Source organism: Camelus dromedarius, chromosome 5 (assembly GCF_036321535.1).
Source record: "Camelus dromedarius isolate mCamDro1 chromosome 5, mCamDro1.pat, whole genome shotgun sequence".
NCBI classification, from domain to species: Eukaryota; Metazoa; Chordata; class Mammalia; order Artiodactyla; family Camelidae; genus Camelus; species Camelus dromedarius.
The window spans coordinates 35,674,956-35,697,192 of NC_087440.1; the positions used below are offsets into that span (position 1 = coordinate 35,674,956).

Genomic DNA, 22,237 nt, shown 5'->3' on the forward strand with positions numbered 1-22,237 from the left:
TGGGAAATAGGCTAACAAAGGGTGAAGGTGAAGACCATTAGAGTTTTTAGAGCTGGCTGAGACGGGTTGCTGGGGTTGTGTAACTGTGCCTAGAGGGCGGGGTTCCTGTACATTCCTACTTCACCAGATAACCTGCCCCCAACACCACTCCAGCTTCTGCCAGACAGATGGAACTCTCCAACATGAAAATCTGCGCAGCCATTCCAACAAGCCAGGTAGGTGAAACTGGAATTAAAATTCTCCCCTCTTTCTTTTTTCTACTTGAGGCCAGATCCTGGAGATACGGAAAGAATAGGGGTCATCTAGATTCTCCTTTTGCGCATACACACGCCTGCATTCTTCCTAAGAGCTAGCAACCTGTAAGAGTTCAAAGGCGCTATCTTTCACAGTACTTCATTCTTGATTTTCTTTTGCGCGCTTTTTTTTTTTTTTAAGGCTTTCTTTTCTCATCCCAACAATTCTCCCTTCCTTATCCTCCCTTTTGGGCCTCCCCTCCCCCCAGCTACCAGCAGTTAAAATAATCTACCTCTTAGTTTTCGGCCCCCATACCGACCTTTTCCCAACTCTAGCGGTCACTTCCCCGGGACCTTGTCCTGAGGATGTAGGCCAAGGTGGCTCCGGGAAATATCGGGGAATATATGATGTAGTGTTGCGTTTTGAGTCTTTCTGCCTTCCGATTTCTATCTTTTTGTTTCTCCCCTCCATCCAAGACTGCCTGAGGTTGTCCAAAGGATGCCGAGGAAAAAGATTTAAGGACTGGGAGCGCTCTTACCCCAAAATCGGTAAGTGAAAGTGCTTTACGGAGGGGAGGGTGTCTATGCCCGATAGACTGCTTTTGACTAAGGTGTAAACCTCGACTTTGAGGTCAGGACTAAAATACTCCTCTCTCTCTCTCTCTTTTTTTTTTTTTTTTTTGGAAAAATTTTCTTAAAGGGCGCGCTATCAGTAGAAGTAGCTGAAAGAATGCGTGATTTTCACCCCACGGCAGCAGAAGTCATGGTGGATCCCTAAATAACGGGGATGTAGACATGGCAAAAGGAGATGGAGGGGAGAAGGAGACGAATTTATATGGAGCAGGGTTAGTGGTGGACTGAAATAGGTCCAAGAGTGCAAAGTAATTCATTTCGTGGAAATATGATTTCCGAGTCTTACGGAAGCTGCGGGAATACACTAACGGGACTTAAAAGTTCAAACCCGTAGGTATTTGCTCCCCCTATTTGACACAAAGGTTTTTGCTCCAGAGCCAAGGACTTGCCTCAGTCTAAAGTTTTCTTTTCTTTCTTTTTTCTCTCTCTCTTTCTTTCTTCCTTTCTTTCATGAAACGCCCCTCCACCCCCTATTTTCACACGAACGTTGCCAACTTCCCCCAGAGCTGGCCCTCCGTCCCCAGCTCCTTGGCCAGGGTTGGGCCAGGGTCCCTCCCGGATTTAGCGGCACTGCTCCGGGTAGAGTGCGGCACGGATCGAGGATGGGAGGCTTTCTTTCCTCTATTCGAAGGAATAGGGAAATGAGCACGGTGCTTGGCTTGACTTTGTCCCTACGGGGAATATCCCAGTTCTCGGCTTTGGGAATCTCAGACAAATAATTGATTCTTAATGCGCACTTAGGAGACGGCCGTGTAAGCTCGAGAGCCTGGCTGTCCCGAGAGTGGCGGCGAGCGCGCCAGACTCAGGTCGCCTCGTCCCGAAGCGAGTTTGGGCCCTCTCCGCAGTTTCCCATTAGGCTTCCCGGCGCCTCAGGGACTCCAGGCTTAAGTCCGAGAGGGGCACGATGGCGGGACTTGAAGTCATCGCTGCAGGGACCCAGCAGCGTTGTTTTCTCGCATTTCGGAATCGTAGAAACGTGGCTTAGGCTGCTGCGTCGCGGCAGTGCGGGCGGTGCGGTGGCCGGGCTGGAGGCGCTGCCGGGATGCGGCGGCGGGGAAGCCGGGCGCTGCGCAGGGAGCAGCAAGGTGAGGGCGCTCTAGTCCAGGACAAGCCGAGCTTAGAGCTGTGTAGCTCACACTGGCTGATGCCAGGAAAATTGACTCCAGAACCCTGGCTGGCTCGCTTCGCCACCTTTTTCCTTTCTTCTTATTCTTCTGTGTTCTACACGCCCCTTCCCCCCACCCCCCGAAAGTTGTTTCTTTTTGTTTACCTGGTGCAGTTTCAGATCTCAGCACTTATCTGCTGGTTGATAAAACTGTTTTCTCTGTGGTAGACATCTTTTCTCCTTTCCACTCTCTACTCCTCTTCTATTTCGCTTTTTATCCCCCTGTTTCTTTTTTGCCCAAGCCTGTGGTCCAAAGCAAAGGATTCTTATGGGAAGAGAAGTAGCCTTGGGGTAGTAATTCCCTTAGCAGTAAAGACAGTCCTGGATTGGGGAGACGGAGGCAGAGGGTTAGGTGGGCAGAGCATCCTGCCTGAGTGGGGGATTCTCAGGCAGTGAACTTCAGCCTTGGAAAGACGACAGGAAGTAAAGGACCACGCAGAATACAGCTCTTCTACTTCTGAATGTCCCCCTCCCTGTCCTCCATAAAACCCAATTTCCATGCTTCAACACCATCCTGACCTGGCCCTCTATCAAAACTTGAGGTAGGCAGAAATCCCAGATTTGTCCTGATCAAAAAGTCATTTAAGATAGCAAATAACTCTCAGAATTATGCCTATGAGGGTAGAAGGGGAGATAAGATGTCCCATGTCCTTTTCATGGTCTGTTGTCGAACAATTATAAGCCTGTCCCCGTGTCTTGAGCCTTGCGGAAAATCTGTGCAGTAGGAAAGCACATAGCACATTGCAAGATTTGTAGATTAGTGTCCGAATGAAAGAGTGTTCAGTTGCTAGACATGTTTGGGGTATTCATTTTCGATATAGGTTGAATTTTCATCCGCGGCCAGCACTCCCAGAATTGAGATGGTGTCTTCAGTTTTTTCCCCCTTTTCTTCTTACTGTCCCATCCTTTGAATCAGAATGCGTTTAGGTGCAAACCTATCTTGCTCCACGTCTGTATGGCAAGGCGTTGATTATGTTGATTGAGCAGGAAGACTAAAAACTGTAGTGGGGTTAGGGAGAATTCTCTCTCAGTTCTTTCATTTTCTCACTGCTCTGAAATTTAATGACCTGATCATTGTTGTTTGAAGTTAAATTATCTGTTAAATTAGCCCTAAACAATAACTGATGGTATTTTCCTTTCGGGTTCCGTCACCCCTGAATTCTTTTCCTTGGATGGAAAGGAGGGGAATCAAATAATAATATACAGATATCAAAATTGGTCACATAATAATATAAAGATAATCAAAATTGATATTTATGTGCTGGTGATATTCTGTATGAAAAAAAATCATTTTCAAAGAAGCTGAATTTCATAAATAAGACATTTTTAAAGGCCTGTGCTTCAGAAGGACCACACTAATTCAAAGATGAATGTAAATAAGCATCTTTGTTGATTAAGAAAAAAATATGAACATCATATTCTCAATACTCTACAAAACCTAAATACCCAAACTCATCATACACCGGTGCTTGCTGATCTAAATTAATTCTGCCCTCCAGGGATAAATATTCTCAAAAAGGAAATTTAACTTTAAGCAAAATCTGAAATGTTGTAGATGTGAATTTCTAGAAATTCAAAGTGTATTTATTTCTTTGAGTCAGACACTTGTTTGTTTTTGCAATCACTATATGAAACAATTTTGGAAGAACGCAGATGCTTTTCCCCCCTTCCTTGTTTCAGACTGCTTGCATATGCAGGCATAGGCATGAGAGCTTCCAGGGTATATTGAGGAAATGACATTTTCCCCCTCATTTGTTTTAACAAAAGGCCCAAAGGATCTTTAAAGCCAAAGGTACTATAGTAGTTGAAAAAAATCTTTAAAAATAATGAGCACTCCACGTGTTTTTCCCATTAAAATATGCTGAATGAATAATTAGTGGCTATGATGGTTGAAAATTCAGAACATGAATAAGGTAGTAATTTTATTATTTGATACTTTTATAATTTTTATAATTAATGTAGTTTTAAGTTCGGCAAAGCTTTCTTGGAAAAAGTAGAGTACTCCACCCACCCCATCAAAAATACTCTAGAAGGAATAAAGTAGAATCAGGTAGAAGTGGCAGCAGGTCTTGTTTATTTATTTATTTCCAGTAGTAGTGGTAGTAGTAGTAGTGGAGTTGAAAAATACACTTTTAATTATGCATCAGGAGCTCTGATTGCAGGTGGGAAGACTAAAATCGATCATTCCTGCATCGATAGTGTTGTCTATTACTGCATTGATTTGTGTGTATTTATGCAGAGACTTTCAGTTATTTACTTACATATTTCAGCATCTCTCTTGATTATCACAGGTTGGTTTTAATGAAAGAGCTTATATAGGGAACACATTTGACAGATCAATTTTAAGTAAACTTGGTAGTGAATTATAGCAACCCAAAGAGTTTATGAAATTACTTATTCGTACTTGCTTGTTAGCAATTAGGATCCTGTCTCTGATTAAAACCTCAAGCTATTCGAAAGCTTCCATTCTTCCCTCCATAGTATTGATGTGTTTTAATCAAATAGGAAAACAGATGATTTTATGGTGTTGGCTGTGATAGAGTGAAACTGATGAAAGAGTCTTTTTCCATTGACATGACTAGTTTACCCTCATGACAATAAGGTGGCCATTGGGTTTACTAATGCTGTAGATGAAAAATCAAGGAACAACGAGATCTGAATATAGAAATAGCAGTGTTTTAAAACATCTATTACCACTAAGTTTTGCCAGTGGTATTTATGCTGAACAGGATATTCCAGGGTTCTTCAGTGCATATTAAATGGATCTAGACATTATATATCTACTATTTAGTGTATACGATTATACCTTACGAAGACAGACATTCACCTTAAAATAATAGTTCACAAGTGAATCAGGGTTCATTTGAACAAATACAACTAAAGACCACGGGTGTGTCTTTTATATGTACAAGGCAATAGTGGGAGATTGAGATACATTTGTATCTGTCCTCTTACAGTCATTACAAAATGTTGAAAGATGAGTTGAAAATAGAAAAAAAAAGTGGCCTAATTCATTGAGGGCTATTCTGTTTCATAGGTCTTTTCTTGCAATTTGGAGGATGAATTTTTCCTTGTTAATAATTTGGAATACATCTACCAAATACGGTTAACAGTCCTTTTCTTCAGCTCTTGCCCTCCCCACCCCGTACCTGCAAAGAATACAGAGAGGGAAAATAACTAAATTCTTTCTCAAGATCGAAAGGGCCTTGGGAGATGGAATTACTCTCTTCACCATAGCGAGAGTTTTCCTGAAACTACTTATCCTCAGCATTAGCGCTGTGAGAGGTGGAGCCTCTCAGTCAGGCGGCTGCAGGCAGAAGGTGGGCGAGCCCTGGGACCTTAAGGTTTGAAGAAGGTTGAGAGGAGGAGCAGAGAGAGAGCTTTGCGTTTATGTATTTGGTTTATTTTGTTTTTCTGTCCTTTGCCAAGCCCCTGAAGTTAACACAGCGATGTGGCCCTGTAAGACCAAGCACTCTCAGAATCTTTTCGAGATTGAGATTCCAGAGCATCAGATGAACGGGACTTAGAGCTGAGGCGTGCTCACCCATCCCTCCCTCCCTCCCTCTTTTTACGCACACACCAGCTCGTCCTCACGTGCATGGGGTAGTGGACAGTGTTGACTTGAATTGCTCTTGCTCGCTCCAAGCCTTTCCTGTGAATGAACCCGAAAACACTCGACAGGTCGTGAATAATCGTTTTAATGAGTGTGCAAAGCGTGCGACGGGGTGCACCGAGCTGTCGGGTTAAACAAACAACTTGTACCCTGACCAAATCCGATTGTTTAAGTGCAAAGTGATGTCAGTACCATTTCCATTGCCCTTCAGAAAACCACAGATCTGACACGCGGGAGTCCAATTTTCCCCATTAAAGAAAAATAACAATATTTTCCAACCGTGTATGTGATCTTCTTTAATATTAATCTGAGCCAAACAAAACCTCATTTGAGAATCAGAGAAGTAGTCATGTCACTGCCTCGAAAACAAATTGAAAGAAAGGGAAAATGAGGAAGAAATCAGAACAAATAATAAAAGTCTGATGGAGGATCTTTTTGATAGCTCACGTATCATTGCTGATCAATATTGTAAAAATCATATCTATAGCTAGCTAGCTATCTAAGCTCACTAGAGGCAAATATCAAGTTAACTGCATCTAAACAACTGGGATTGATGATGTGGTCCTGTACTAAGACAAAAATAACCAACCTGTAAATACTTTTTTCTAATGAAAATTTAACTGAAGTATTTGCTGTTTATATTAGCCTGTGCAGGAATAAAGGGATAAGTAGTTCCCACATTTATACTTTCAAGGAAAACAGTTTGGAAGAAAGTAATGTTAAAGGAACCCTGATGGGCCACCATCATCTAAAACAATAACAAAGAGCACAGTGAACTCTTCATGAATCACTATCCCCTCCCCACTTTTTTTCACAACTATACTGGGGAAATATTTTTGTTTCTTTCTCATCTAGAAAAAAGATCTACTTACTTGGAATCAGCCACGTGTGCTCCTTTCCTCGTTCATTCTTTTACCTACTTTTACAACTCCAAACATCAAATACCACGTGATGAGTAAGAAAATATAACCTCAAAATTAAAAAAAAAATCCCTTTTACATATCGTCTCTAAAAATTCTGTGGAGAGGAGAAATATGTAAAATGTTTCCCTCACCAGCACCTCATATACATTCACAAATCAAACAAAATGGCCAAGATGCTTGGAAATCAGTGTATCAGTTCCAAATAACTAGCTCCTTCAACTCAATAACAATAGGAGGATATTAAGGTTTACATTTTCAAAACTAAGTATTATAGATTGCATTATTGTTCTTTAAAGACTGAAAGCATATAACGTCCTACAATCTGAAAGGTCACTTGTCCTTATAATTGTAGTCAGCTTGTAGAAATGTTAGGGATATACCCCTGAATATGGAAGCTCAGCATTTGTTCACTTAACTCCTATTGGGTATGTTGTCATCTACATATCTGTCTGTCTTTCTGACCATCTATTTCACATATGAATATGTCAACCAATTGCAATTAAATGAATTAACCCACCTAAGACACATAATTGAGGTATTTGATGGAGTAAGCAATTTCTTATGAAAGTCGTTGGAGTTTTATTATTGTTGCTAGTTTTCATACATCTCTGTCAATTTAGCCTCAATGGAAAAAAATGGAAGGTATTGAAATTCAGTTTCCAGCATCAAAACTTGGAAAAGACAGCCAGTAGTTTAGGACAGTGTTTTTGTTGATTTTGACTGTTATCTGGTGACTTGTCTGTATCAGAATATCAATTCAGAATATCCTTTAATTTCTAGGAAATTTGACAAAAATGACTATCAAAAACTAGGGGCTTGCATTTTTTATTGTTTTAAGTATTTTTGGACACACAACAGACTGTAGTTATTACCTAAACAGCTTTCTTCTCTGTGGGCTGAGTTGAGGAATTTTAGGAGTCACTGAAAGAGCTGCATCCATTTCTGTTTTAGATTCACAAACAGCAAAGCTAGAGGGTGCGTCTGTTTCTGTGTGTATATATGCAGTTAAAGAACTACACTATCAAAACATTAATTATATTTGAAAGAGAGCTTGCTGTGGGGAGAAATGCATTATTGAATTTATATTCCATGGAATGTGTCTGTGGAGAGGGCTGAAATTGTATACCTGTCTTATATGATGCACCCTCTTCAGTGAGGTGCCTAGCAAGAGCAAACAGATGAAGGAGGCAAACTTGGACGGGAGAGACCTTAGGTATGTGGATAGTCCTAAGCAGAGGGAATTCATGTGCAAACTCAAATTACATGAAGAACAAGCATGGGGTCTTTGTTCCTTGTCAACAAAAACAAATATAATGTTTCTCCTCTATCAAACAAACCACAGAACGATCTTAGCTGAATTTGGAGCAGGGTTGGGGGAGAGATTGAGTGACTAAGTATATTCCAATTATCATAGTTCTGATCCTCAAGTCCTGTTTATTTTACAGCTGCCAAATTTTATATCCAAAATTTAGATTCTCTTCCTCCCAAATCCTACATTGGTATGAATCATCCCTGATCATTTTTAGTTTTTGGCTTAATTACTAGTTTTCAGCTTTAAATTACCAATAAACTAATTAATCTGACTAATCTTTCTAAACTTCTGTTGAGTAGTATAATAGCTGCAACAACAACAAAAATAAAATAGCAGAAAATGCAGCAATAATGACAAAAATAGAATGTTAATAATAATAATGCAAACAATAATAGCAGAAACAATTTTAAAATAATTTCTCTGGCTGACAGGATGAAGATGGAATCCATTTCAGTCTGAAATGTGTGTTTCACAGCTGCAATTGGACATTCTTGTGATTTGTTGTTTCACTGGTTAGATGGATGATCCATTCTGGCCCAACTCAAGTGTTCTAATAGAGACTCCCTTGGTCTAATACGGTAGGTCTTTTTAATGTTGTTGAGTACTTTTGTGACCACTCCTCTTCAATGCTATGGGCATGTCCCTCTTGGACACCATTTCCCCAAAAATCAACCTGGGAAAGAGACTGGCAGACATGTGAAGGGATTCTTAGATAGAAGGATCTGGTGCCTCTGGCTGGAGCTCAGCTGGTGAATGGGCAAGGTGTCCTATTTGGGAATCATGTTCACAAATCTGATTTGAGAAGTGCAAAGTAACTGAGGTTCCTGTGAATCCAAAGAGAACACTGGCCCTAAGGAACTCAGGTCATTGGGCAGGACACAAAACTTAGAATTCTATTAGGACCCCTGGATGAACTCTTGATTCCTTCAGGGATGGAGGGATGGAAAAAGGACAATAAAGTGAAGGGAAAAGAAGTGGACAGAGACCAGGTGAAAGATGTTTGTACCTGGTGGTGATCTAGCTGGTAATGCTAACCCATCTCCTTAGGAGGAGGGAGGGGTGTTTTTGTTAATTGTGAACCTGCCAAGGTTTATCCCTCTAGGTGCAAGAACAGGCACCAGTTCCTCAGACTAGGCTGGGAACGATCTGCCAGTGAGTCTGTACTTGCAGGAATCGAACTCTCCTCTGAGCCCAAAGTTCTCCCTATCTCCTGAGTCCCCTGTGCACCCCACCCCCAAGAAAGAGGACTTGAAAGAAAATAAAAAGTGGGTGAGGAAGGAATTAGATTTGGTGTTTGTCAGGCAATTGTTGGGGTTAAAGCAGGTTGTTTGGTAACTGCTTTCATTTTGGAGGAAAAAGAAAGCTGGTTAGGAGAGGAAGGGCGGTTATGGGAGAGGAGAGCAGAGAAAGAGAAATTTCTCCGCAGCCCAGCAACTAGGACCAAACGCAAACGGACCTTCGCAATAGAAGGACAGTTTGAGAGCAAGGAAGGGTGACTGTTAAATATTTTTGCTTTGTTCTATTTTCCTGCAAATTATTCCTGCAAATCTATTTCCCTGAAAGTTTGTGAGAAAATAAAACTTGGCACACCTTGTTAAAAAAAAAAAACTACAAAAAGAAAGGCAGAAGTATCAGGAGCCATCTTGTCCTCTAGAAAACTTTTTTCTTTGGATATTACCGAATACACACAATCCATAACTAAACCAAACAGTAGCTGAAGGAAGAAAGGGAGGGAAAAGAAGGACGCAATTTCCTTGCTGGTCATACCATGCATCTATCTCTTCACCTTTCACAGACCGTATATTGCTCTGCTCTTCAATGGTACCCCCAGGCTTTCTCTGTGCACTAATAACAACTAATAATGACTAAGTTCACTTCAACTCTTCTGTAAGTACAGCTATGCAACTTGAAATCAAACGAGAGCCTTCCGTATAAAATCCAATACTAATTAAAATAATATTTTGTGGAAAATATTGTTACTGTCTTTTGTTTGGATTGTTCCTTTGATTAAAAGACAATTATCAATTGTTCCGATAAGAAAATTAAAAGAAATCAACATCACCAGTAAAAGTAGCCCTCAGTCCTGTTATGTACACCCCCAAAGTATGGTTTTTAAGAATTTATTTTCAAACACTTTGGTTTTAATAGTGTGTAACTAAGAACCTCTGAGTTATTGGCGACATGCTTACCTAAAGGAAACTAAGTTAACACTTTTGTAATGAGAATACTTGACAGAAAGTAAAGAAACAATAAAAGCAGGTATCTCACAAAGTAGTTAAAGTTGTGCAGACATTCACCTGCACTCAGTTTGTGTACCTATTTAACAAAATTAATATCCCAATATCTTAAAAAAATTTTAGCCAATATATAAAAATGCTTACACATACATATTATATACACCATGCTGCATATATTTCAAATATGTATTTATTTTTAATAGAATCTGAGAACTAAACAATTAGCATTTCTAGCTTTTTAACTACCAATAATTGTTTATTTGTGATCTGTAAACTCTGAAGGAAAGCCAGAACCACTGCATTCTGCTTAGATTGTATTATGAAGCAAATATAGGTTTCTTCCAGTCTTGGGGTGTGCAAGAGTGAGGGATTTAAGAGTAAGTGGAATTAAGGTCTTATATATGTTTGCAGTAAACCAAGATGTAGTAATTTCATTCTTTAAACATTCACATGCTACTATTAAATAAAAGAAATATATAGTTTCAAAGATAGGAAAAATAAGCCCAAGTCAAACTATGGTATTTCAGAAAAGGAGTGGTTTCAAACGATGCTAACATTTTTTCCCAACAAAGAATTTTTCAAGGCAGGTATAACCAGATCTGTTGCACAAGTGGCAAAGCAAATATACTAGAAATGGGCTGTAGAGGGATTTAATGGACTGAATCTATCTGAATATTTATGAAGAGTAATACTCCTTTGAAGAGGGTTGTGTGACTATCTATCATGTGCCTTTAAAATGGGGGAGGGGGAGAGATTTGAGAGGGTGGACATGTCCAAGCATCCTAACTATTGCTAATGATGAAAGGATGTGACCAGTGTAGAAAAGGACATAATCCCATGCCAAGAGAGGAGCTGCAAGTACTATTTGCCCTATCATGTTTATTTTCTTTAAAGTGCATATTCAAAAACATATCCTTTCCGATAGGCTCTCATCTGCAGTTATGGCTTCATAGACAGTAGTCAGCTTGTATTAAAGTGCAATCTAATGCTCCAGTCCAACTTTGAAAAGAAGACAATGGACAGGAAAAATAAAGTGACAAGTCTTATCAATAAAATTCTCATTGGCAGTTGGAGAATTGGGAAAGAGGCTTCAAAACAGTGTAGCGGGAGGAAAGCAATACTCTTTAGGCGAGTTTTGGGAATATGCTAAGTAAAATGCTGTTCAGAAATTGGGATTAATCGAGCAGTTTAAATACAAATCTGCCGGAAATCGTGCTCTGTGAGAATGAAAATGAAGAAATTTATGCATATTCTAATTTTCCCTCTTTGGCTGCTATTTTGGAGGAAGAGACTTCTTTTGCTGATGGTGGGACTTTTTTGTTCTGCACAGGAAATGTGTAAATGAACACAAATGTGTGTGTTTTTTCCCTTTCCCTTTCTCTCCTCCATCCCTCCTCCCTCTTTCAACAATCAGAAGTTTTAGGGTCCTCAGTTCTGCAGCCACCGGGTACCAGTGTTTCTCCCCATCCCCAGGATGATAGGGTGCAGGAAAGGCAGGGAGTTGAGTTAGGGCCCCTCTGGGTCGCTAACCTTTGAAAATTAACCTAGAGTTTCCACTCCATCTTTGGACATTCAAAGAGAGTAGAGAGTAGGGAGGAGTTATACACTTAATGTGATGAAAAATCATCTCCAGAGCTATTTCCTCTCACACCCGAATTCTCAGTGACGACTAGGTTGGGGAAAGTTTAAAAGTGATGTTATAAACCATGTTGTGCAGATCCACTGACCATCAGCGCCCAGTCCAAACACTTTCCCTCTCGTGCCTTTGGGAACACACGGGGCTGGTGAAGTTTAATTCTATTAAGACCAGTAAGAAGCCCTCTAGCTCTCCTAGTCTGATGTAAGTAAGTAGCCCAGTGCTGAGAACGAGTGAAGTGGAGCTCTACGGATGTTTTTTATCTTGTGGAATATGTAAGGGTCTCCGAAGACGGTCCAATGAAGGGTCTGGGGCGAAGGTAGGGGCGGGGGCGAATAGGTCCCTGGTGGGAGAGAGACTGAGAGACGAAAAAGAGAGGCGCTCCCCTCGTCCGGCTCCTGCGTTTGCAGGCCAGGCGAGAGCTTCACAATTAATTCGGGGCCGGGGGAAGACAAACTGAGACAGACTCCGAGTTTCTATCCTCCTTTCTACACCCCAGATAAAAACCCTGCAGCCAACTTCATTCTTAACAATTTAATCTGAAAAGGGCCCTGAGGTGCCCCTCTGCCGCTCGCAGAGCGCCGCAAGGACCCCCCCCCCCCCCCCGGGCATCGGACGAGGCGGGAGCCGTCCTCTGCCAGGTCCGCCACCCGCTCCGCCGCTGCGGCTGGGGCCTTAGAGGAGGGCGGCCAGGACAAAGTCCCCGCTACGAGCCCCGGCCTCACACACATTTTCAGCGTCCCCGGAGGGCCTGCCTTTTACCTCCCCGTCCGCCGGGACCCCGCCCCGCCTCCCACTCCAGTCTTCCTCCCTCGGGAAGAGGCGCCGCGCGGCCGACGCCGGGCAGGGCCGCACCCCTACCCCGCCCGCGCGACTCGAGGCCGTGGCGTCGGTTCCCCTCCGCGTACCGGTGTGGGGCGCAGATTCGCCCGCGAAAAAGCTGGGAGAGGAGCGCGGGCCCTCGCTGCAGACCTCACGTCAAGGTGACCGCCACATCTAGGAACCTCTTCGGAAAAGCTCCAAAATGCCTAGTTTGCAGAAAGTCTGCTATGGTGTGGTGGGGCCGTGTGGTCAGAGAACCCCCTGAGAAGCCTCGTAAGGTCTGGAGTCAAGCGCTGCCCAGACCTATTTCTCCCGCGCACTCCAGGTCCCGCACTTCCGGTCCCCGTGGGGTCCCGGACCCTCCCCTCCCCCAGCACTTCCGGCCCGTGGGTTCCTGCCCTACCGCCCAGTCAAGGGGCTGAGGGATATCACTGAGATCTCTCCCTAGCTGGTGGGAACTTTACCTGTCCCTTCATTTCTTTTTATTTTGACTCTCCTTTAATTTCTTCACTTCCTTAAACGTGAGAGTGAGGGTGGGGAGTGGAATGGAGGAAGGCCAGAAGGTGAGAGAAAAAGCCCACTGAAGAGAAAACTTTTTTTTTTTTTTTTGTCTTTTCAGATCCCCATTTCCCTGTGTGAATTCCCTGCACAAACTCACGTCAGCAACTGAGATTTAGGCCTGTTTTCCAGCAGGGCTTAGGCCAGTGTCTGCACTTAGTAGGCATGCAATAAGTGTTGAATGAATTACTGAATTAATGATGCTGCTCTGCTAGGCACATAGTGCTTAGGGTTGGTAGATATCCTGAGAAATCGACTGACTTGACTTTCGGGGTTTTGTTGAATTCAGTTGAGAGGGTGATAAATAAATGATTTTTACAGACATTTTGATTTTTTTTTAGGGACTCCCCAAAACAGTGGGAGGAAATCTCTTGGAGTTATTGAAACTTCTTCATATGTATGAGGTAAATTGATGTGATTTTTTAGAATTTGGGGGTTTATCAGCCCTTCTGTAGTTTTTCCTATTTTGCTTTCTGTTTAAAATTTTACTTTCTGTGGAATAGGTCAAGCCCTTGAGAAGTTAATCTTTTGTAGCCAGTTTGAGGCAGAAACTGATTCCTCTTTTGCTTTCCTTCTATGTTATAGTCTAATCCTTGCCAATCTTGAATTCTTTTCTGTGTTATGTCCTGCGTATCATTCACCTGTTCTTGTTCTTTACAATAACATATATTTGTAAATGCTGTAAGAACATTATATAACAGGAGAGAAATTTTACAGTTGGGAAGTTGTGAGGCTGGATTCAGTTAGTCAGCACATCATAAATTCATATTCTACTGAGCACCAGTTTATAACCTATAGACTACTCTCTAGGGCATTTACTGTCCCACTTTCACTGACTGTAAAATAGTGAAAATATGTAATCAATAAGCTGATAACATGAAACCAATCTGAAAGGTTTTAATTGTTAAACAAGTTTAAAGTGTATTTATTAGCATCATTATTAAGAGGCATCAGAGAGGGCTACAATAAGAGGGCTACCTGTTCTTATCCTCTGGGCACTTACAATCTAGTTGGGCATAAATAATGTAAATGTAAATTGATAGAAACCACTACTAAGCAATATTCAGTGTGTGGCATATTGAAAACACTCAGTAAACAATTGCCTCACAAATTAATTTGCAGTCAGGTCATTCTTTTAACAGAAATATGATACTGATAAGAAATACAGGGAGGATTAATTAGGGAAACTTTCATGGAGAAAATGTATTTGTCCTTTATGTGCAACAGAGGAAGATTAGAATATGCAAGCTGTTTGTGTTCGAGGGGGTGAAGGAGGCATAAAAGAAGAATGAGAAAGATGTTTGATGAGATGGAGTTTGGTGGTAATTTGTAGGAAGTTTTAAGACCATGCAGAGGAGTTTGTATTAGATAGTAGAGGTGATAGAGACCTGTGGTGGCCCTGTAAGCAGAAGACAGCATGATTAAAATTGAGAGTGAGATTTATATTTAAAATGATTCTAGCCAGCAACTGAGCATAGTGAAAATTGAGGGAGAAAGAGTAGGAGAAAAGATTTTGGTGCAGTTTGAAATGGGATATTACTACAGAGTGGCTAAAGACAGAGCCATCCTTAGGCTCTTTCTTCCCAGTTTTTATACAATGGGAATTACATTGAAATGATAAAATCAGTAATGAGCCTTGATTAGAGCAAGAGCCACAGTACTAATGGAGTAAGTACTACAATTTTATTCTTCATTGTTGGTAGTGCTGGGGGATGTTAGGTATAGAATGATGTTAGGTATAGAACGAGATATCTTCATCACCAGTTAAGCTCAAGATATCTTTTTCATTTAGCTTATTTACCTATTATTCAGTTGTAGTGGTTCTTGGGTGGGTGTGATTTTTGATACCCTCCCCTCTCCTCCACCAGGCACATTTGGCAATGTCTGGAGACATTTTTACTTGTAACAACTATGGGGCCACTACTGGCATCTAGTAAGTAGAGGGCAGGGATAGATATTACTAAGCATCTTACAATTCACAGGAGAGCACCCTGCCCCACCACCCAACCAACAATGAATTATCCTATTCAGTCCAAAATTGTCAATAGTGCTGAAGCTGAGAAACCTTCAGTTGTGGGAATGAAGCATGAGCTCTAAGTCTGGAGAGCTCCACAACAAGTCCCAGAACCTAACTTCTATTATAGTAACAATTTCAATTGAAGAAATGCTCTATTTGTTTAGTGAGTCTAATGTACCTCTGAAAATGGCAGTGTCTCTACTTGGCCCTGAGGCCTTAGGAATAGGAAAATCAGAAAGTACTTGCTTGGATTTGCTACTTTTTATAAAGTAGAGTTAGAAATCATCCTTAAGGATTTGTCATCTAAATGTTATTTATTAAATTAATAAAATGTGCCTTTGGAGTTGCTTAGCAACTTATGGAAAGCTTGCTTTTTAGAAGTTCATTTGTTTGTTTAAAAACTAGGGTAGGTTGCATATTATTAGCTACATTACATAAATCAACAAAGAAATGTACACTGAAAATGGAATAAGATGTTTCAACACATTTTCTGCTTTCTGTGTCTGGCAATTAAAACACTCTAATTGTCTGGTAGAATTGCATCAAGTATTCGACAAACATTATGTATGAAACTTGAACACAATATTGAGTATGTAAGAGAACCAAAGGGGAAAAATTCAGCAAGTTTGTCATAAAGCATGTGTTTATCTTAACCTTTCTTCTTCAAAAATCTTATCTACTAAGTACTTTTATCAGACACTAATTATACTCTTTCTGAAAAGAATTTCTCCAACACCCTTCAGTGCCCGCACCCTTTAATCATATCTCATTACATCTACCTAATCCATATCTTTTTTCACATTGCCATGGCTCATTAACAGTTTTAAAAGCTAATCTTAATCTTGGACATTATTATTCCTTGTAATTGAGATGAAAATAATGCCAATAATATTTTATTCCTAAAATGTAATGGATCATTTAAAATTTGTTCTGAAGCCATTTCTTCTTTAAATATTAATGAGAAATTAACTTTCAAACATGCATTAAGCTAGCAGGAACAGTGAGATGTGTCTGAAAACCCTGAAGCACCTTTTTGAAGAAGTTATTTTTATAAGCTGTTTTAACAGTGGATCATCAGTCACTTTGAAGGGAAGTGATCCTTGATTAACAGTTGGCTGATATTGTGCTTCCACAGATCTGTGGTAATACAGGTGCTACCTGTGAAGCAGGACAGGTAATTCACAAAACCTGAGGGCCTTTTTTTTACTGACTGAAAAATGTAAAAGCTTAAAAGGGCCTTCGTGTTTGTGTATTATCCCACTAAATTGTTGTAGACAAGACAAACCAAATGTCCCACTCAAATAATGAACAGTAGGCACCATGTTTCCCATAAATTTAAAGAAAAGATTAAATATGGCTATTATTTTATTCCTTTTGATTTTCCATTTTTAGAAAAGGAAATGGATCAAATATGCAGTTACATGACTCAAGTAGAGCTTCATGATGATGACTTTTTAGGACTTGAAAGTCAAATCCTGCCTCTCAGAATACAACTACATAGAGCTAATGTTACTCTCAGTGTAAACTTCCTCCACTATTACAATTGTGATGGTTTCTTGAAAGTAATCTTTAAGAGTCTTAGGAAAAGTTTAATGGCCCATTGTTTTTTAATGCACATACTGTTTAGCGGTAGTGTTTAAAAAAAAACAAAACAACAACACAGAAGTCATTGTCCAAAAAAACAGCTTTTGGACAAGCACCTCAAGCTTATGATTCAGTGGTAGTAAAGATGTAGTAAAACTTTAATTCTGCTCTGATTTTTTTCCCCCTTTCATTAGTTCTGCCAGACAGTACAGTAATTCGCTCATATTTCAGGTGTTTAATTGGATATTTCTTTAAGTTTTTTCTTTAGAATATATTTTTTTCCTTTTAGAATTTTGTGTTTCTTCTGATTTCTATTCATTAATATGGTTCAGCTTGTTGTTAACTGTAGGAAACTGTTATTAAGCAGAATTAAATGAAACTTTATGATAGTTGATAAGTTTAGTCCGCTGTGTCTCATCTTTTGCTGCGGCTAAAAATTGAGTTGAGGGAGGAGGGTATAGCTCAGGGGTAGAGTACATGTCTCACATTCAGGAGGTCCTGGGTTCAATCCCCAGTCCCTCCAGTAAAAATAAATAAATAAATCTAATTACTACCCCACCCAACCCCACCCCAAAAAAAGAATTGAGTAAGATAATTTGACTTTTAGGGTCTGTAACATAATTTTTTAAAAGTCACTCAACATTTTTTCTTTTAAATTCTTTTAATTTACTTACTCGTCCTTTTTGGGGAGGGTAACTTTGCATAAGCTCAATGAAATGCAACAAGTTTTCACATGTGTTCTTTTTTGCTTTACTGAAATAGCTTGAATATTCAGATCTTATCAATGTTTTACAATGACACCACAGACAATGCTTACTTTAATGGAATTTCCCTCCTTTCATTATGAATTAAATTAGTTCTAATAACAAAAATAAAATTTTGCATACAATATACTATAATACCACGACAATTTTAAAAATTGCAAATATAGTATTAATAGTTTAAAATTGTTTTTGCTTTTGTAAGTTAATTTTTATTTTTGACTATTTCTCTCTTATTAAGAAGTTTTGCCTCTTCTGTACTAATCATCTATTTTCTTGTCCTTTCCATGTTTCTATTTTCAGAGGCTTCTCATTGGCTGGTGCAGTGCAAGTTGATGGCACAATTGTTCACTTAGAATCAAAGGATATCTATTTATTGGTGTGCTGTTATCAGTCAGAAGTTTCCAAATACAAGTTCTCCAATTCAAAGGAAAGTATCTGGATCCAGGCAGAAAGGCGTCTGCGAATTGCCAAAGTGTGCATGATGCTTCAGCATTCTTTTTTAATTTCTGTTTCTGGAACACTCCTCTCCTCAGTATACTCCAACTACTAGATAGGTTCCTAGGTTCATCCAGATCTGTCCCACATCTGAATTTTTGGTCATTTTCCCACACTCTGGCTCCACAAATAAAGAAAAAATTATAATAAAGGAATAAAAATTGTTTGTTTCTGTCTGACTGAATCATTCCAGTTTGAAGCACCCTGGTGGGTTAATTAGCCTTGTTATTGCATTTACTATCTCCCACAGACTTGTTTGTGGAGAAGTCCTCCTCTTGGCACTTGCCTAGTTGGATGAGAGAACATTAGGACGGTGGCACTGGACTTCGCTCTTGAAATGCACGGGACTGTGGCAGCATAAAGCTTGAACAAGCTTAGTTTTCATTCACAGGGTGCATCTGGCATAGCATCATCTGCCAGCATTGATTTATTCGGGGCCACACCTTCCAGAGCAAAAGTTCTAGCTTAGTATGGGGATTGGTACTATCATGAAGAAAAACATGGTGCCTGTTGTAGGAAGAGTTTGGAGAGTTCTACCCCAGCAATCAAGATGGTTAAGATGATTAACTGAATTTTGTGGATATACTGTTTCTACCGTAAGTGAAAGAAAAAGAGAAGAGCTGCTGTTATTCATCCTCACTCATTTCTCACAAATAGGCATGATTTTTCATAGAACATTATCTTTTAATTCTTGTCGCTGTTTTTTGTTCTTATAAATTATAATGAGAGAGGTATTAGCAAGAAATTTGAAATAAAGGACACAGGTGAGATTGCCTTTTGATTGTTAAATTTCCAGAGCAACACAACCAGCACAAGGATGTGTACACAGTTTCCTTAAAAGAACAGATAAATTCCTGTGCAGCAGGGTTTGACATAAACTAATTGAAGGTATTGACATATCCATGGAAAGAATTTTAGCCATGAAAGCAGATGAAAGTTAGAAGCAATGTAGGCAGAGTCTATCCAAATATGGTTCAGAGATGAGGGAATGGACTCAATTCCATTAGACTTCAGTCCAATGAAAGGCCATTCTTATTGTGAATGGATATCAGGATATTTAAACTTGATGCTGTTAAACATTCTATCCACAAAAATACCTTCATTTTGAATCTATTTTTTCCAAGCAATATTCAGATCATTATTTGGCTTCCAAAGTATCTGTTCCCAGAATACACACTAATCACATGAATTTCAAATATTTTACTTATGACAGTAGTTACCTTTAGGTGAGTAATTATGTCCCAGGCCTTCAGGGAAGTTACTTTCATTTAAGTTATTCATCATAAATGAATAATTTGATTTCTGGGTCAAAACATTACAGTTTTGATTTGGTGATTACTGTACATCTGCCTTTGATAGATGAATACATTTTGGCATGTTGATAAAATCAAGGTGTAAGGTTTCTACCATGATGAGCAGGCCCAGGATTATAATGTATTTACTAAGGTCCACCCTTCCTGTCAGCCTTTCCTATGACCTACGCAATGAACATACAACCATATGATTCTGTTTGTGGGTAGGATAGTTATTGAAGTAAATTAGAATTGCTCAAGTAATAATTGGTTAGGATCAAATATTACCCTCAATGCAATATTATATATTAACAGGATGGCCATGGAGTTAAAAAGACTCTGAGTACTGGATTCACAACTTATTAGCTGTGAGATTATCTTAACTTTTACAGACAGCAGTTTCCTTCATAAAATTAGTATATTGTCAAAACTCCCTCATAGGGTCACTTTGAAATTAAATGAGATAATTCATATAAAGTGCTTAGCACTCAGCCCAAAGTATGGTGACAAATGAATATTAGCTAATGCTTTAAGCATATATCACTAAGAGTAATAACAATATTCTTATAATAAGATGACACAGGTTCAGCACATGACTGGGGAAGCAAGACTTTGACACAGACCAATTGTAAAATACTTAAGATCATACAGTTTTTAAGAACAATTCCTACTCCAGTATTTAGACCCTGTACAATTACCACTTTTGCTTTCCACTGAAGTACAAAATTTTATTTTTATCCTCTATAACTCCTATTATTCATAATATTTTGAGGACTAGATAAAAATGAATAATATTCTAGACTTTCTCAAGTCTCAGTGGCTTAATACTATCAAGATTTATCACTCATTTATGTCACACTTCAGTGTGGGTCAGGTAGAGAGTGGGTGGTTTTTTGTTTCATACAGTTTCATTCAGTCATTCAGGGACCCAAGAATGGCTCTGCCATCTTCCAGAGCCCTGGAGTCCTCCACTGGATACTCTGCATTGGGTAGGGACAGAAGAAATCTTGTTGAGGATTATGAAAGATAATACCTATTTTACTGGCCTGAAGTCAGTCACATTAGGCCCAACCTAATTGCAGGGAAGGTTTGCGAATATAATTTACTTGTGTGTTTAGGAGTAAAAATAATGGGTTTGCTGAACACATAGTGTTATATTTACCTCACTAACCAAACACTTCCACCAACAAAACTGTCTTATGACTATTCTCTAATATTTCATCAATTAGTTAAAGATGGTGAGGAACTTTTGCCTACAAAATGTATTTGCACATAATTGTATAAAGCTCTCTATCTCATATTAGAAAGCCTTTATCAACAGAGATTGGAGTCTAGGAAGGCTTTCTGCCACTTTTTGGTAAATTTTTGTTCTGTAGGAATTCTCTGGGTAACTTTTTGTGGAGCATTTATCTTACTTTATTTCTACTTGAAGCTTGTATATATGAAAGAGATTATATCCTCAAATGAGCATTTTCCTAGCTTTTATCATCTTCTGTCATTATCCCAACATTCTTTTATTATAGTTGTTATTGAGAGCATACTTTCAGATTTTGCATGGAGATTAACTGTAAAATAAGTAAATAGTGAATTGTTTTGTTAGAATAAAGTATAAAAGTCAATGCTCTTAAGAGGTTTTTTCATTGCTAACTGCTATTTCTAAGTGACTACAGTACTCAGAAAACAGCAGATTGACAACCTTAGATTTAAGAATTTTTTTATGAAGAGTTGCTGTGACAGTAAACTACACACAATGCAAGCTTTGCTATGACTCCAAAATACGACTTTTCCTAAGGTTCCACTTTACTTATGAAAGAGTTCCTTATATTAAAATCTGTTTTGCACATGGATTCCTAGGCACTCTCCAAAAGACAGATTTTTAATGTTTTCATGATGGTATTTATTCATCATGGTTAAAGGAATCGATTCAAACTGCTTATTTTACACTTTACCCAACAAGTCACAAATGATAGCAACCAGCACTCAACACTCACATTTTCATAATACCAATAATGTGTTACACTGGCTGTGTAGATTAATGGGTTCATTTACACTAAGGGTATTTTTAATTATATTGATAATATTTTGGTATGCATAAATATTTTAATTATTTTCTTATAATTAATATGCATATATGAAATTGGTCTTACATTTTGCTATTTTATTAGAAATTAAATTGCCCCTTATTATTAATGTTTAATCAAAGGATATGTTTGTGATACTCATTAAGATTTCTTAAATGACCATTTTAGTAATTAAGTGACGTTAAAGACCGACATTCTTTAGATGGTTATATATTCATGTGCAAGCTTCTGTTTTTAGTGGTTATAACACTAATTAATAATTCTTTTGTGAAATGTTTGTTTTTCAATTGCTTTTTTAGTGCATTCTACAAGTTTTCATATAATTACCTGTTTGCAAATTAAAAGAGGTTATAGAGTTCAAAATGACATAATTTTTGTTTCTATTCTAGCCTAACCAACTTTAGCCTTTATTAAATAAATAAGTGTAGAAAAATGAATATTCATAAATACACTCGTTCTTTAATTGGAAATGCGTGCTATTTAACTGAACAATTCTGTGAGAGAAAATGTTTGCAAACATACATTTTAGAAAGTAAAATCACACTTTCATTATTTTATTAAGTAGAAATAAATTAGTGTGTGTAGTCATATAAAACCATGACTAAATATTTTAGGTGTTATGCACCTAAAGCTCAGTTGTTTTGCATTATTTATATTTGCATAAAACAGTTCATTGATTATATTGTTTGCATTATATAAATAATTTTCTTTATATTTTAAAATAATGATTGATGAAGAGGAGGAAGTGTTTACAGAGCAAATGATTAGAGTTATTTTGACCTTTACACAGGCATCCTAAAACATTCATTTTATTTAGTCTAGTAAATGTGAACCTCTAGGAGAATTTCTAAGTTTTCAGTCTACTTGGACAT

At 38.8% G+C, this 22,237-nt stretch overlaps 1 long non-coding RNA gene and 1 other non-coding gene across 4 annotated transcripts; both read left to right on the forward strand.

The window, feature by feature from the left end:
* The first annotated feature begins 7 nt into the window (after nucleotides 1-7).
* On the forward strand, nucleotides 8-18,128 carry LOC105094194 (uncharacterized). 3 transcript variants are annotated; one of them, XR_010381135.1, is made up of 5 exons: nucleotides 8-215; nucleotides 711-782; nucleotides 8,311-8,457; nucleotides 13,474-13,536; nucleotides 17,798-18,128. It is a non-coding gene; the product is annotated as an uncharacterized LOC105094194 (long non-coding RNA). The 3 variants fall into 3 exon arrangements; XR_010381134.1 differs by lacking the exon at nucleotides 13,474-13,536; XR_837630.3 differs by lacking the exons at nucleotides 13,474-13,536; nucleotides 17,798-18,128 and adding an exon at nucleotides 9,675-9,793.
* TRNAV-CAC (transfer RNA valine (anticodon CAC)) lies at nucleotides 17,184-17,256 on the forward strand. Its single transcript has one exon. It is a non-coding gene; the product is annotated as a tRNA-Val (tRNA).
* Nucleotides 18,129-22,237: the final 4,109 nt, after the last annotated feature.